This window comes from Callospermophilus lateralis, chromosome 6 (assembly GCF_048772815.1).
Source record: "Callospermophilus lateralis isolate mCalLat2 chromosome 6, mCalLat2.hap1, whole genome shotgun sequence".
Classification (NCBI taxonomy): Eukaryota; Metazoa; Chordata; class Mammalia; order Rodentia; family Sciuridae; genus Callospermophilus; species Callospermophilus lateralis.
In genome coordinates this window covers 8,155,775-8,171,945 of record NC_135310.1, presented here as the reverse complement: position 1 = coordinate 8,171,945, position 16,171 = coordinate 8,155,775, and the positions used below count along the sequence as shown (strand labels likewise).

The window sequence follows — 16,171 nt, the reverse complement described above, 5'->3', positions numbered from 1 at the left end:
TTTGGGGTTGACTCATAAAAATACTCTTCCTTCTGGACATATTTAACATCTGGAAAACTGGATTAATGTGAAGTGACTTTTCTGTAGAAGTGGAAATAAGCAAAATGGATAGGGGTCATAGAATTGGGATTCAAAGCATCTTAGAATTTATCCACTAAGCTTCATGTTTAGGTCCTCCCCGTTGGAATTTTCCCTTGGCAGTTGTACAATGTTATCTTGGATAAAATAAATATTCTCAACTTTTTGCAACATTATATTTGGTTTTCATGTACTCTAAATCTGAGACCTCCTTCTTATGGGTTGGATTGTTCTTGTTTCCTGTAATTACATGTATCATTTTTATCTTAATGCCATTAAATTTAAGAAATATTATTCTTTTTTTAAAAAAAGAGGTTGGAACTAATGGTTCAAGAATGCTGCTCTGTACAGTTGCTCACAAAATTACATCAGAATTGATGACTGGTGATGATTAACTGCTACATTGGAACAAAATTCTATAAACAAAAGTGCTACAAAAAACAAAACAAATTTTTAAAAAAGTACTATGGCAAAAAATCACAACAACAAGAACTCAAAAAATAAAATAAAATGCCTAGTACCTATACACTTACATACACCCGCTTTTTTGCTTTCTCTTACTGACACCACCATGATCTTTATGCAACAACTGCTCCATTTTGTCCTTTGGAATGTCCAGAATGCTCCCCATCAACTGCAATACTTCAAGACGTTTGCCTTTTGGTGCCTTGAAATGACCGATCAAAAGGTTTCTCATGAGGACCTTGTCTAGTTTTCCTTCTGTGCTGTTGACCAAAGTGGACAATTTCTGTTGTGCATGGTCCAACATTTCTTTTCGGAGCTCGTTTTGTTTTTTCAGTTCTTCCATCTCTTCTTCCTTGAGATCTAAGTCTTCTCTCAGTTTGGAAGCAGAATCCAACATAGCATTTGCTTCATGCAAACGTTCCTGCAATGATGATACTTCTCCTTCTAGCTTTTCGGCCTTGTTCTTCCATTCAGCTACCAACTGTTTTCCTTTGGCTAGTTCAGCAGAATGCATAGCTTTCTCTTCTTCTTGGGAGTGCTCTAGGTTACTTGATGACAGGGCACACTGCCTTACTCGTTCCTGGCAGAGCGAAAGCTGCAGTGCATTCTCATCCCTCTGTTGAGAGACCAGACTCAACTGTTCCTGCAGGGACTCTATCTGCACCCTGGCTTGATGACTTGCCTTAGAAGATGTAGCTAGCTTCTCCTCCAAGAGTGTGACTTTCTGTCTCAGTTGAATCTCTTTGTCTTCCGCAGCCAATATTTCCTGGGCGTAAGACTCTTCTGATTCCAAGAGCTGGCTGCGTAGCCTTTCTAGCTCCCGGTTTAGGCGTAATTCTTGGTCCTGTAAGTGTTGAACCTCTTTTGTTCTTAGGATTTTTACTTTGGTCTCTTGAAAAATATCAGAATTCAATGTTTGAGCATCTCCTCTTTCTCCAGGCAACTGGGCTTTTATTTTTTCAATAGTTGTCTGCAAGTTCTTAATCTCCTCCTCTTTGTCTAAAAGTAACTGGCTATGCGCAGCATTCATCTGCTCATATTGGTACTTCAATTCATCCATTTCCTCCTTCTGCTCCTGTAAAGACTGAAGTAGTTGCATTTTACGCTGGTTTTGATTTTCAATTATATTCAGATGGTCTTCAATTTCATCTTCCAGATGATTTTTGACTATATTCAGTTGAGATACCTCCAATTCTAGTTCTGTGATAGCATCAAGAGCTTTAGGCTCAGCCACTGGTACAGCTTGATTTTGCTGTTCCCTAAGTGTTTCCAGTTCGAATTGCAGATAGTTGTTTTCTGCTTTCATGTAGGTAAGATTTCTGTCCTTTCTTTCAATGACTTGCCTTAAAGTTTCATTTTCTCTTAAGGCCTGAGAACACTTATCTAAATCCTTTTGTAGTTCTGAATTTTTTTCTTCGAGTTTTTCAATAAAAACTTCTTTCTCATTTAGGACTTGTTTCAATTGCTCCTCGTCTTCTATATAAGATGCCAAAATTTCCTCCATTTCTTTTTCATCAGCAGTCATTTGCTCAATATTCTTTTTGAGTCCTGCTATTTCAAAGTCCTTCTCTTGATTGAGTTGCACTACACACTCGTGTTTCAGCTGTAAGGCAGAGGTATTCAAATGATGTGCATTGGAGAGTTCCTGAATAGTCTGCCTGTGATTATTTGCTTCTTCCAACAGTCTTTTTTCTGCCTGGTGAAGTTTGGCTTCTATCTCTTCTTTGTCTCTTTTTAGAGTCTCCATGATAGTGTCTTTTTCTTGAGAGATTTGATTGTTAGCAGCAATAGATTCTTCCAACTTACGCCTTACATCTTCACGTGCTAAAATCAACATTTCATTTTCTGTTTTGAGATCAATAGCAACTTTCTTTAAATTTTCATTGAGCTGTTCTACTTCAGAAAGATTTTGCCTTAAGTTGCCAATTTCTGCTTCCCGTTCTTTAAGCATGTCATCCTTACAATGACTGTTAGAGTCTTCATTCAGAGAACTTCGGTACTTACTCTTCAATCCAGACAGCTCATCTTCAATTTGTCTAATGGGATCCTTAAGCCCAAGGTTTTCCTGCTGGATGTTTAAACTATTTTTTGGTGACTGATTTAGCTGATCTACTAAATCTTCTACTTTACCTTCAAGCTTCTGCTTGGTTAAATGCAAATCACTGAGGCTCTGTGCATTCCCAGTCAACTTCTCCTTCTGCACATGCAACTCTTGGGATATGTTCATTTGATCATCCTCAAGTTGATGAACTCTTTTTTTCATCATCTAGTTCTTGTTCCAACTTCTTGATGACAAGGTCTCCTTCATTTTGTTGTTTGGATAGCTCATCTTTTATCAAAATCATGTGCTTTGTAGCTTCCTGATTCGGATGATCCAGTTCTTCTAACTCAGCTATCAGCATTTTCTCTTCATTGATAGTCTCATTCAGTTCTTCCTCCTTTGCCTTCAAGTGAACTTGTAAGTCTAGTAATCGTACATTCAAATTCATGTCTGTTGAAGCTCTGTTTTTCATGACTTGATGGTCACAGCTCAATTTTGACAGTGACATCTGAAGTTCCTCTTTTTCTTGACTCAATGATGACTTTTCTTTTTCTAAAGCTTCAACATGCATTTTAAGTTTCAGATTGTCTTCAGCAAGACGGTTATCCTGGTTTAAGCCATTTAGTCTCATGATTTCCTTCTCAGCATCAGCCAGGGCTTGTTTTAGCCTGAACACTTCTTCCACTGCTGAACTCTGAGGAAGGATTTTTCCCTTTTCTGCCACAGTAGAACTCTGCTCCAAAACTGACATTTCATGCTGATGATCATCTATGTCTGGACTTTGGTTTGGTTGAAGAGTCTTGATAGCATTTTGTACTTTGCAGATTTCACTTGTGTCAGAATGATATTTTCCCTGAGCCTCAGCAATCTGCCTCGAGTGACCAACTTCAGGTTCATATCTTGCAACTTTAATTGACAATCTGCTTGTTTCTTGTCGTGATAAAATTATGTCACTAAAATCCATGTCATCATCACGGAAGGCGGAAAAATGACTACTGATCCCGGAACCGAATGGAGCCAGAGCAGTTGTTGTTGGTACGCCACCAGCTCCTGAAGGTACCCATTGAGCAGCTGCCTGTAGTTGAAACACTTGATTTTGCAGTACAATCTGTCTTGCTTTAAGATGGCGGCTGATCTCTACCTCTTTCTGTTGCAGTTGATATTGGTAACTTACAGACTGATGGTTTATTTGCAGCTCTGATGCTTCATGCTTTTCTTCCAGATCAGTACAATACTTTTTCAGTCTTTCATTCTCACATCTTAGTGTGGAATCAGTAGTTTCCATTTCCTCTTCCCAGCAATGATGTAATGCTGCTTCTGGGTCTCCTAAGTCATCCAGAAGTATTTCCCTGGTGAAGCTGGAGATATGGCCAGTGAGGGAAGCCAAGCTGCTCCCCACCTGACCCAAGAAGTGGCCCAAGCCTGAGACCAGGCCTCCAAACCAGGACGACATCGCCGCCACTTCAGTGATCCATCGGACCAGCTCCAAACACCGCGTCCATCACCGTCCACTTCTCTGCCCCGAACGTCCTCCAGCGTTGCTAGGGTCAATTATGACCCAAGCGCTCAGAATTCCTCACAGCGCGAGGTTCCTGGGGCTCCACCAATACCAACCATCCCTCCCTGCCTCTAAACTCAGAAGCCAGTCCTGGGCTTTGACCGGGGGCTGGCAGCCAGTAGCACACTCACCCCCTGCAGGGCCTCTGCTTCTTCCCTGCACTTGCCTGTCAGCTATTGGCTCACAGGATTGGGCAGGGTTGGCTGGGAGGAGCTAGAGATACAGGAAAGTGTCCTAGTTTGAGTCCAAAGGCACTCCCACGAAGAATCAATGTTGTAGTTGAAATCCAAAGGTAGTTCACTGGACAGTTCCCTCTTGTCTGGGAGAGGTGGATTTTTTGTTGCTTTCAGTTGCATTCAGTTGACAAGGTGAGGTCTCGCTCCATTACAGAACGCAATCTATTTAATTAAAAGTCCCCGATTCAAAAGTAAATCTCACCCCAAAACACCAGAGTAATTACCAGAGTAATATTTGGCCAAATATGTGAGCATCATAGCTCAGATGGTTAATTTTATTTAACATATAAAATTAACCATCACAAAGTCTTAATCATTCTCAGAATTCAGATTATAATATGGATTAAATGTCACTAAAGAACCATCTTTACCCTTTCCAAAAATAATTTTTTGCTCTTAATCTATAAATGTTTGAGTTCATTTTAACATTATATGGTCCTTGTAAGTTCTGATTGAAGTTCATTTAAGTGCTCAAAAATTCCACTTCAATTGCACTTAAGAAACTTTTTTTTTGAGCCAAAAGGTTGATGTTCACTTAACCTATTGTTGTTTATCAATGCCAAATATAATCCAGGTTTGAACAGTGCAGAGTGAAATAAAAAGTTGAGAAATTTTCTACTATGCAGGAACAATCCTAAATTTAAATCCCATACCTAAAGTTAAGGATCAGAAGGAGTTAAGATAAGGCCCTGCTTTCCAAGGTTTTTAAATTCCAACAAGTTAATGAAGAGGCAGTTTTGTAGAGTTGGGGACAAAGCAAAGAGATGAAGCACATGGGATGTAACAGGCATACCAATTGGGACCAAAGCAATTTTGGAGCTAAACTGACAGAATGCATTTATAAAACCTCTCTCACTTGCAAGAGTTGAAGAGTAAATGAGAACATAGTGTGTAGTTCTCACCTGATGGCTGGTGCAGAGAAAGTGGCCAACAAATAGAGCCTGCTGCCATTTTGTTCATATTTGCTTTTTGTTTTGTTTAGGATCATTTTCCTTATTACCCTTTAGAAGGGGTTTGGGTTTGCTCCCATTACTCACTTCCCAGAGCCCATATTCAGGAGATTCTTTTCCTTGAGCTCTTCTTTCTATATGTGTATTCAGGGAGCAAATACTCAAGGTGGCAGAAATAAAATTTTAAGAAGGAAGAATTTTAGGAAAATTAATGGTTAAATAGATTCTAAGGATTATATTAATCACCTCATAATGTCTCTTGCCTTCAAGATAGAGCAAGTAGACATAATTCCTCAGATTGCTATCAGAAACTAGTGACTGCATTTGTGTCTTGTGCTAGAAAAGGAAATCTTCTTTGTTTTTCTTATTCATCTCCAAATCTGAGAGAGAAATCAGGCCTGTATTAGTCAATCTTTCTTCATAAAAGACTAATATGAAAATTTAAGCCCCTTTCAGCATCTGCTGAAGTTGAGAATCCACGCTATATCCCAGCTGTGTCTACTGTTGAAGAAGCCATCAACAATACCAAGTATCCTTTTCTCCCTTTTGACCATTCCTCCTGTGTGTGTGTGTGTGGTGGGGGGGGTTGTGTTTGGGTGTCGGTGTGTGTGTGTGCGTTTTAGAAGGCACTACATAAAAAAAAATAAAGATGTTGTGTCCAATAAAGGCTAAATAATAAATATTTTTTTAAAAAAGAATTTAAAATGTCCATAAATGTTATACAAACTGTGAAATTAGATGCTTTCGCATCTAGTGACTTTTATAACTAGGACAAAGAATTAAATGTAGTTCTGCTGTGTATAAAATGATCAAAATAAATCACCAATATCATAAAGAAAGTTAAGTCTTGCCTATGTGGAAGCGATTGTTAAAGTCATGAGGATGGAGGATTTCACTGAGAAAAGAAAACACAGGGAGGAAAAGGAAGCTTCAGTTTTTCAATTGCTTATTATGTTTCAGCATTGGTTTGTTCTTTCCTAGACAGTATTTTATTTATATAGTATAAAAATTTGGAGGGAATATCTAGTAGAAGAACTGAAAGAAAAAAAAAAGAGGAGAAGGATTTGAAGAAGAAAGAACATGAGAGGAGAAATGGATAAAGAAAAATCATGATATTGTTTGTGATTAAGGCAAAAGGAAAGAGGGTGGGGGCAAAGGTTGGTGTACATGCTCAGATGCTGCATGAGGGGCACATTGAGGATGAAACCTGAGGAAGTTGGTTATGGATGATCTTTGTGGTTCATGGGGAGTGAAAGTGGGATTTCAAGGTAGTCAGGATGAGCTGCTCAAATGTTCAAGTCAGCATTCAACAAAGATAGTGCCTTTTCCTTCATATCCCCTTCACGCTACAGAACAAGACCTACTTCCCCTCATACTTTATCTCTTGTAACTTTCTCCTTGTGGTCTTCTGTCTCATTTCCTTCCATGTTTCTCTCTCTGAAAAAGAGGACCCTTGGATCCTGGATCCTCATTAAGCACATATTTATAAAATCCATTCATATACTGAATGCTGAAAAGGGAACAATGAAGTATTTTCCTTTCTAGTAGTTCTGAATATTTTCTTTATGTCAGAGACTCTTCCCTTTATATATGTATAAATTGGTGATTTTGAAAAAAAAATGTCATTTAAATTTAATCTGTGAAAAATCACTAGTTCAAGACAAGTGTTAATTCTTACCTTGAGAGTTTTTGTTGATGTACATTAAGGTAGTCAGTAATTGATATATGGTTGGGTTATCTCCTGTTTTGCATTGATTTCATGGGTTTATCATGGAACTTTTTCTTAGGCAGATATACTTTATACTGATGCATTACATTTTCTTTGATTTTTCTTTCCTAATATTTATAATCTAGTGGGTGCTAGGTTTTTATATCATTTCTTTCTTGCTTCTATTGCCAAACTGCTTATTAAAATACAGGCTAAAAAAAATAATGTTATAATAAGAGTGGAATGAGTCTATTGTTTTTCTGAAAATCTTTCTAAGTTGTTCTCTTGGTTTCTGTTTCAATTTACAGCCACAGAAACTAAACAAACAACACCTCTCTAGGGAAGACAGGGATGTAACACACACAATGCTTATGGCCCTGTGAGACACATTTAGATTATTAGACAGGTGAAGAAAGGTCTTAAAGGGAAAGGTTGATTTTTTTCCCATTTCTGTCTTGCACAGTAAGACAATGACAGCTCTTTGTGTGATTTTATAGTGTACAAATGTTCCAGTAGACTAGTCACCGATTTAATCAAGCATCCAGATGTTTAATCAAACATTCAGATATTTTTGTCAACTCTATGTGAAATAATTTAATGCCCCAAAGTGACTTGTTATTATAATGTATAGAAGAATTGAACTATGGAAAGTATTGAATAGAACCCTTCCATACAACCTTAACAAAGAAATAGAAACTAACAGTCACACACCCATCAATTCTTATGGTCATGCTTATTTACAGTGATAATTTGAACTCAACAAAATTTGTTTTGTTCACAGAATCTAAGGCTTTAGTATAAGGTGATATTTTGAATATTTCTTCAGTTGTATAAATTGGAAAAATAATGTGAATTAGTAATTATATTTTATGTCTGTCTTACTGTAAATCAAGTTCAAAGCATGAAATGTCACTTTAATTTCCGTAAAACAAATTACTTGTAAAACTTGTAAAAATATTAATAGTATTTCTTAGGTCAACAAATGTTGCATACAATACAGGATAGTAGTGCAAAGAAAAGGGAGGTCTTAGAAACAAACCGTCTAGTTTTGAATCTTAACTAAGTTATTATTCATAACTTGATCTTGGGTAAGATTTCTTGACTTTCCTAATCTGAAGTTAATTCATCTGTAGAGCTCAGTGTCATTGTAAAAATTAACTATAGTGAATATAAAATGCCTGGCACTTTATAGCTTGTAGCTCTTATGCTTTTTCTAAGTTCTCACAATAGGTACAGTGCTTTAAAATCATGTGTTATATTTATCTGGAAAATAAGCCTCATAGTGTTCCTTTGCTCTCCTAAAGTATACATAGAATGTGCAACTATATACGGCCAATATTATTACCTCACTCCAAAAGTATACTTTTAACACTGACAAGGTTCTTGGTACTATCTCAGCAAAGGAATTCGTGAGGAACAAACAGACATAAGTTCTGTCCAATTAGAAAACTAATTTAGAAGAAAGAATAAATAAGTGAATAACTAGATGAATAAGTACATATTATAAAATACACTCTACTCAAAATGTACAATTACTGCAAGGAAGCAGAACTGAAATGCCTGCTTTGCAATAGATTGTCCAAGAAGAGTCTGAGTCAATGAAATATAATCTGTTTCTTGAAGCATAAGTATGCTTAACACGTACATTAGAAATTATATTATAGTTAGAAATTATATTTTATGTCTGTCTTACTGTAAATCAAGTTCAAAGCAAGAAATGTCACTTTAATATCCGTAAAACAAATTACTTGTAAAACTTGTAAAAATGTTAATAGTATTTCTTAGATCAACAGATGTTGCATACAATACAGGATAGTAGTGCAAAGAAAAGGGAGGTCTTAGAAATAAAACGTCTAGTTTTGAATCTTGACTAAGTTATTATTCATAACTTGATCTTGGGTAGATTTCTTGACTTCCCTAATCTGGAGTTAATTCATCTGTAGAGCTCAGTGTCATTGTAAAAATTAACTATAGTGAATATAAAATGGCTAGCACTTTATAGCTTGTAGCTCTTATGCTTTTTCTAAGTTCTCACAATAGGTACAGTGCTTTAAAATCATGTGTTATATTTATCTGGAAAATAAGCCTCATAGTGTTCCTTTGCTCTCCTAAAGTATACATAGAATGTGCAACTATATACGGCCAATATTATTACCTCACTCTAAAAGTATACTTTTAACACTGACAACGTTCTTGGTACTATCTCAGCAAAGGAATTCGTGAGGAACAAACAGACATAAGTTCTGTCCAATTAGAAAACTAATTTAGAAGAAAGAATAAATAAGTGAATAACTAGATGAATAAGTACATATTTTAAAATATACTCTACTCAAAATGTACAATTATTGCAAGAAAGCAGAACTGAAATGCTTGCTTTGCAATAGACTGTCCAAAAAGAGTCTGAGTAAATGAAATATCATCTGTTTCTTGCAGCATTAAGTATGCTTAGCAGGTAAATTATGAAGAAATTTGCAGTTCTAGGCAAAGAAAACTGATGTGTGAACTGTATCAGGAAAGAGTTTTTTCTGCATTGACAAACTGAAACAAGACGGGTGGATTGGAACGTCAGAATAAAGGGAGGCAGATCTGAGATCCCAGTGGAAGCTGGGGGAGTGGAAAAGACAAGGCATCAAAGGCATTTAGAGTAGCTCAGGTTGAATTTTTTTTTTTTTTCTGGTATATAGGATTGAACCTAGGGGCATTAAACACTGAGTCACATTCCCAACCCTTTTTTAACTTTTTCTTTTGAGACAGGGTCTTTCTAACTTGTATAAAGACTCACAAAATCGCTGAGGCTTTCTTTGAACTCCTGATGATCCTGTCTCTAAATAAAATACCAAACAGTGAGATCCTGTCTCTAAATAAAATACCAAACAGGGCTGGGGATGTGGGTCCAGAGTCCCTGATTCAATCCCTAATAGCCACTCCCCCCCAAAAAAAAGACATCTGCTCTCTTATCTATTATGTAAATGCTTAGTATATTATAGTGACATAAATATTATCTGTTGTTGTTTAAACAGTATAACGGATACATAAATTTTGGCTTCTATCTCAGAGCTGAGAGTGTTAATCTGTAATCCAAATAGAAAGGTGGACAAAAGACAGGTGAAGTGTAACTTGCAGTTGGTGGCCCAGGTGGCTCCACAGAAAGATGAATTGGATCATGAGGTCTAACCTCATCAGTGGATCAATCCACTGATGGGTTTATAATTTGACAGGATTATTGGGAGTTGGTTAAAAACTGTAGGCAGTAGGGCATACATTTGTTACCAACTCCCAATGGGAGGGTAGGTCATTGGAGTTGATTCCCTAGAAGGGGACATCTCATTTCTCAGATCTTTCTTTCCCTCACTGGTTTTTTGTTGTTGTTGTTGTTGTTGTTTTTATCTCTATGAGATATGCAGCTCTGTTTTGAAGCCAGGCTCACTGCCTTGTTGATGTTCATTTTCTCCTGGTGTCTTTAAATATTCTTTCCCTTATACACATCTATATTCAAATTTCACCTTATAAGATTTCCAATCCTAGCAAATTAGAAGTCATTCTAATAATCTCGTGTTAATTTAATCCTCTCTTTAAAATGTTCTCTCCAAATACAGATACCTTCAGAGGCACTGGGGATTAGAACCCCAACATATTAATTTGGGGCAGGGACACTCTTCAGCTTATCCCAGAAGAATTTTTCTGATTATCAAATCTCAAATGGGAAATGAAAAAAAGAAAAGTACTATAAAGGTAACTGATAAAACCATTATGTGCAATGTGTGGGGCTGGTTAGTTATTAAGTAACAAAGACATGCAAATACATACATACAGTACACAATAGATACAACCATTTTCATTAGCCAAAAGCACATCACCTTATTTAGAGAAAATGATAGAGCAAATGAACAAAATGTCCTGAGTAACTTTTATGTATAGACCATTGCTTTCAACTACTATCTCTCCGTCTTTCTCTTGCTTTCTCTTTTCTAGTCATGAATTTGAATTATCAAGAAAATATTTAAAATAGTTCAGAGAGTTAACCCTTCTGAACCACAGAGATCATTTCTTTTTTTTTAAAATTTTTAAGGAAACATTAAGCATTTTGTAATTTTGTCTCTGTCTACTCTATTTTAAGTCTCTTAAGAGCATCAAATATATTTTATGTGTCATGGACTCCAAGAGTCTTACACAGTGCTAGCTTAGTAAAGACACATGAGTGCTAGTAAATATTGGTTGGATAAAATGATGAATAATTTCAGATAAGTTAAGTGAGTCATTCAGGAGAATTATCAGGAGATTTCAAAACACAATTTTGATTGCTTTCAGGTGAGCATTTGATTCCCCTACACTGTTTACTTACATTGAATTTTTGAGTCATTAGTTTTCTTTGTGTTATGAACTAAAAGTGAAAAGGAGAATAAAGAGAAGTCACTTGAACAATTAATCCTATATAAAGACATGTGCTTAGTCATCTTTTGTTACTTTCCGACTCTAATTATTATGATATTATTATTATTATTATTATTATTATTATTATTATTATTATTATTATTACTGTTGCTGGGCATTGAACCCAGGGCCTTGTGCATGATAGGCAAGCACTGTACCAGCTGAGCTATATCCCCAGCCACTTTCTGATTATTATAATTATAATTACCTCCACTCCACTGATCCCCGCACCCCCACAAAGACCCCCGCTTCACCATACTTGAGAGAGACGCTACATGCTTGTAAAGCAAGAGACTAGTGAGTGGCATCTTAACTTCTTTTATAGCATTCGGTGTCAGAAGTGACTTGCCCAGCGTAGACCGTCTGTGGAATACGTGCATTGGTAGAATCAACATTATCATGATGGCATTATTATTAAAAAGTAGTACGATTATTAAATAACATGAGCAATAAAATGTTAATGAGTCCCAAACAAAGCCACTAGGCTCTTAATTGTAATGCTGTTCTTTTGCCCTTGAAGCAACAGCGACACCTTCTGGAAACATCAGGGAACTACTACATAGCCAAGAGCTATAGGTTGTAGGAAGGGAGAGGTAAGGGCAGGCCCAGGAATCCTAGCATGGGCCTGAGGAAGTGTTGGAAGTATCTGTTCCTGACCTTAAAAGCTAGTGCCTAGAAGGGGAGAAGGGTCACATTCAAGCGACGATGCTGGCATCTTGGAGAGAGCAAGGGCATATTGAGGCTGGTAATGGGAAATAGGGAACTGAAGTGGCGGAGGGAACATGTCAAAATTAGTTTGGAACCCCAGGTCAAGGTGTAACATGTTCCCCTCCAGGTACTGGAAGTGCTACTGCCACTCAGCCCAGCTGCCACCCCTACTGGGTCTTGCCTAACTGAAGACCTGGGGGATTTGTCCACATCATGTCCCCTTCCTGGGGCAGCCTGAAGCCAGCTATAGGTCACCAAAGAGATGAAAAGGCCCAGACCTGAGCCCAGATCTGGACAGCTCCGCAGGGTCACCCAACTTCAGATCTCCCTGTAAGGGGGCTGGAGCATCTTCTGCCCAGTTCTGCTTTCCCTTCCCTTCACTTGCTGACCCCAGCAGCTCAACCTGGTCAAGGTCTGTGCCCTAGGACAGTCCTCCTCCCGTGGAGCTGACACCTTAGTGAAGAGCCAGAGGGAAACAAGGCAGTCAGCATGGTCATCCCTCGATTTCCATGGGTTCCGCATCCCGGGGCCAGCCAACAATGGACTGAAAACATTCAGGGAATAAACCTACCCGTACTGAATTGGTACAGACCTTATTATTTTCATTATCCACTAAACAATATTGCAGAACCATTAAGGCTTAGCCTTTGTATTGTATTAGGTATTGTAAATAATCTAGAGATGATTGAAGTATATGGGAGGATGCGCCCAGGCTCTGTGTAAATTCCACACCATTCTACACGGGGGGCTCGAGGGCCCTCAAATCCAAGCATCTGGGAGGGGGATCCTGGAACCAATCCTTCAGGGATGCTGAGGGACAACTTATACTAGGAGGAACATAAACTAAGGTAAATTATTGAGCTCTAACAAGAATTGGATCAAGTGGTCAGGAAGGCCTCTCTGAGAAGACCTTGGGACTAATCACTGAGTGACAGGAGGCTGCCCACTGCAGGAGAGAAAGCCAAGCTGAGTGTGGCATAAGGTGAAGTTAGACGGGGGCCTGTTAGGTTCTGGATGTGAGGTGTCCCCCAAAAGCTCATGTTAGGCAGTGCAGGGATGTTCAGAGGGTGAAATGATTAGATTTTGAGAGCTGTAACTTAATCAGTAGATTAATTCATCCTCTCTCTCTCTCTCTCTCTCTCTCTCTCTCTCTCTCTCTCTCTCTCTCTCCTTCTATGAGCTGAGCAGATACACCCTTCCACTAGGTTATTCTTACCTCGGGCCCCAGAGTGAAGTTGGCCAACCATGAACTGAGACCTCAGACACTGTGAGCCAAAATAAACTTCTCCTCTAAATTGTTATTTTCAAATATTTTGGTCACAGGAACAAAAACGGGACTAACAGTATCTTTCCATGAATGAGCTTTCAGGCCATGGTCAAGAGTTTGAGCTTTACTCTAAGTGGGCTGGAAGGCTTTAAGTGCTGAGAGACCTGATCTAATTTAGGTTGTGAAGATCGCCCTTGCCATTGAGCAGAAAGTGACTGGAGAGAAGTTAAGAGGAGATGTAAGATCTCTGCCTTAATCCCCAACACTGCTTCTCTGAGTGTAAGCTGCAGCCTCTTATAGGCAGTAAATCAAATTTTATTTTTTATCATTTGTAAGTTGTAAGTCCGGCTGCAGCAAAATAACCCGGGGGTGACGAGCAACTTGTGTACTTTGATACAGCAGGAGTGGGAGCCGTTTATTGTAGGACAGGAGGGGTATATATACTTTCCACACAGCTAATCTTAATTAACATAAACTAGATACAGCAGTCAACCAGTAAGCAATCTCCACACTTAATGGCTCACTGGCGTTACTTCACAAACCACTCCCTCTGGCAAAATGCCAGGCACCATCTTGACTTATTTACAGACCCTAACATTTCCCCCTTTTGTTTAATTTAAATAACGACCATAATGGTTTTTACACAAACAATCTGCTACAAGCAGAAGGGGAGGATATAAAATGCCACAATACCAAGCCAATTGATGGCTCCATGCAAGAAGCCCTTGGAAAAGTTATACCAGCAATGACACCGTTAGCAAAGATACCGAGTTACAATTTGTTGTGGATTACAGTTTGTTGTCTCAGTCCAGGTAAATCACAGTCCAGGTAAGTTCTGCAGGCAGCTAGCTTAAATCACAGTCCCGGTAAGTTCTGTAGGCAGCTAGCTTGATCCGAAGTCTCGTCCGGTTCTCAGCAACACTGGAAATTCTTCCACCCTCATCCTCATGGGCACTGGGACAAAGACAGGAACTCCGGCAATGCTGGCTAAAGAAAATCCTGTAGCATTCCACTAAGAAAACAACCTTCTGAACAATTTAGTACATTATCTCAAGGTTTTTTTACATTTGAAATAAGCCTTAATGGTGCTCATTATTCATCAGCCTCCAGGTGTGGGAGAACCATTGTAGCTTAGTTATTGGCATTGAAAATGACCAAACATCAGGGACACCGGTAGCGTCTTCTGCCAGCTGTAGTAAGTGAAATAGCCAGATGAGAATAGAATAAAATAGAAAAAAAAATTTGTACCTGGCACTCTGTAAGAATAAATACTGTTTCATGCCACTTAATGTAGCTTAAACTATTTTTGTATATATTCCAGATTAAAAGCAGACTTCTTCCTATAATTTTTTCTCACCAAAGTTTGAAAGCCACTGGTCTTGTGGTGATTGGTTAGGTGTCAGGACCAGAAAAAGGTGTCTCAAGAAGGAGCTAAGAGCAGCACAGAACAGAGGGAGTGTAATGCCCCAGAGTGTTCAGTGGGTCAGAGACACCCCTAGTTGCAGGACAGAACAGGCTAGACTTTGAGAGACCAGTATGGAGGTTGGAGCATGCTCAGAAGGACAGAGAGCAACTAGAGTCAAGAGCTACCTCAGATAGTTTGGGCTTTGATGCAACATCAACCTCAGCAGAGGTAACATGCTCTGTTTTGCTTTAAAACAACAAACAAAAAGAAAAATCCAGACCCTACCACAAGATGGCAGACTCACATCTAGAGAGGATCCCAGGAGTTGGCAAGCTCAGCAGGAGCATTTCCATGCTTGGCAAGTGCCATGGTTCCCCAGGAAGTTGAAATGCACCATAATAATGTCAGAGCCTTGGAGACCTGGAGGCAGCGTTGGTGCTAACATTCTGGGGAAATCTGAGCCTGCATGGCAGCGGCCATGCAGTCCACGGGGCAGGAGTGCCGCCGCATTCTTTTAAAAAATCTTTTCTTAGTTGTAGATGGACACAACACCTTCATTTTAGTTGTTTATTTGTTTGTTTGTTTGTTTAATGTGATGCCATGGATGGAACCCAGTGCCTCTTGCATGCTAGGCAAGCCCTCTACCACTGAGCCACAACCCTGAGCCCTGCATTTTCTTTGAACTGAAAGTTCTCTGGACACCAGGTGGGGTGACACAGGCCTCTAATCCCAGATTGGGAGGCTGAGGCACAGGAATTACAAATTCAAAGCCAGACTCAGCATCTTAGCAAAGCTCTAAGCAACTCAGTGAGGCCCTGTCTCCAAATAAAATATAAAAAAGGGCTGGGGATATGGCTCAGTGGTTAAGCACCCCTGAATTCAAAAAAAAAAAAAAAGAAAGAAAGAAAGAAGGAAAGAAAAAGAAAGTTCTCTGGACATACTGGACATATAAGTCCAGGAAACTTTGGATTCTGTAATCTCTTTTATTATGATTTAAACTCTGTTCCTTAAAAAGGTATGCTGAAGTCCGAGCCCCCAATACCTCAGAATATGCCTTTATGTTGAAACAGGGCCATTGAAGATGTAATTAGATTAAGATTACGCTGTAATCTTAACCAGCAGTGGTGGTTCCAACCCATCGGGCTCTCCCACCTGTCCCAATATGCCAATCAAAGTGAGGAGCCGTGGGAAAGTGCAGGAGAGGAGATGGAGTCAGCCTGGCCACGTTGGAAACAATGGACAAATGGGTCCAGTGACCTGCCTGAAAGGGGCTGAGAGAAACTTTGAAGTTTTATGAAAAGAGGGACATGCCCGGACAAGACCT

At 38.9% G+C, this 16,171-nt stretch overlaps 1 long non-coding RNA gene across 4 annotated transcripts in view; it reads left to right on the top strand.

Annotated features, from left to right (window-relative positions):
• The window catches only part of LOC143401042 (uncharacterized), a 125,322-nt gene that overhangs the window by 50,476 nt on the left and 58,675 nt on the right, over nucleotides 1-16,171 (top strand). The window lies entirely within an intron of this gene.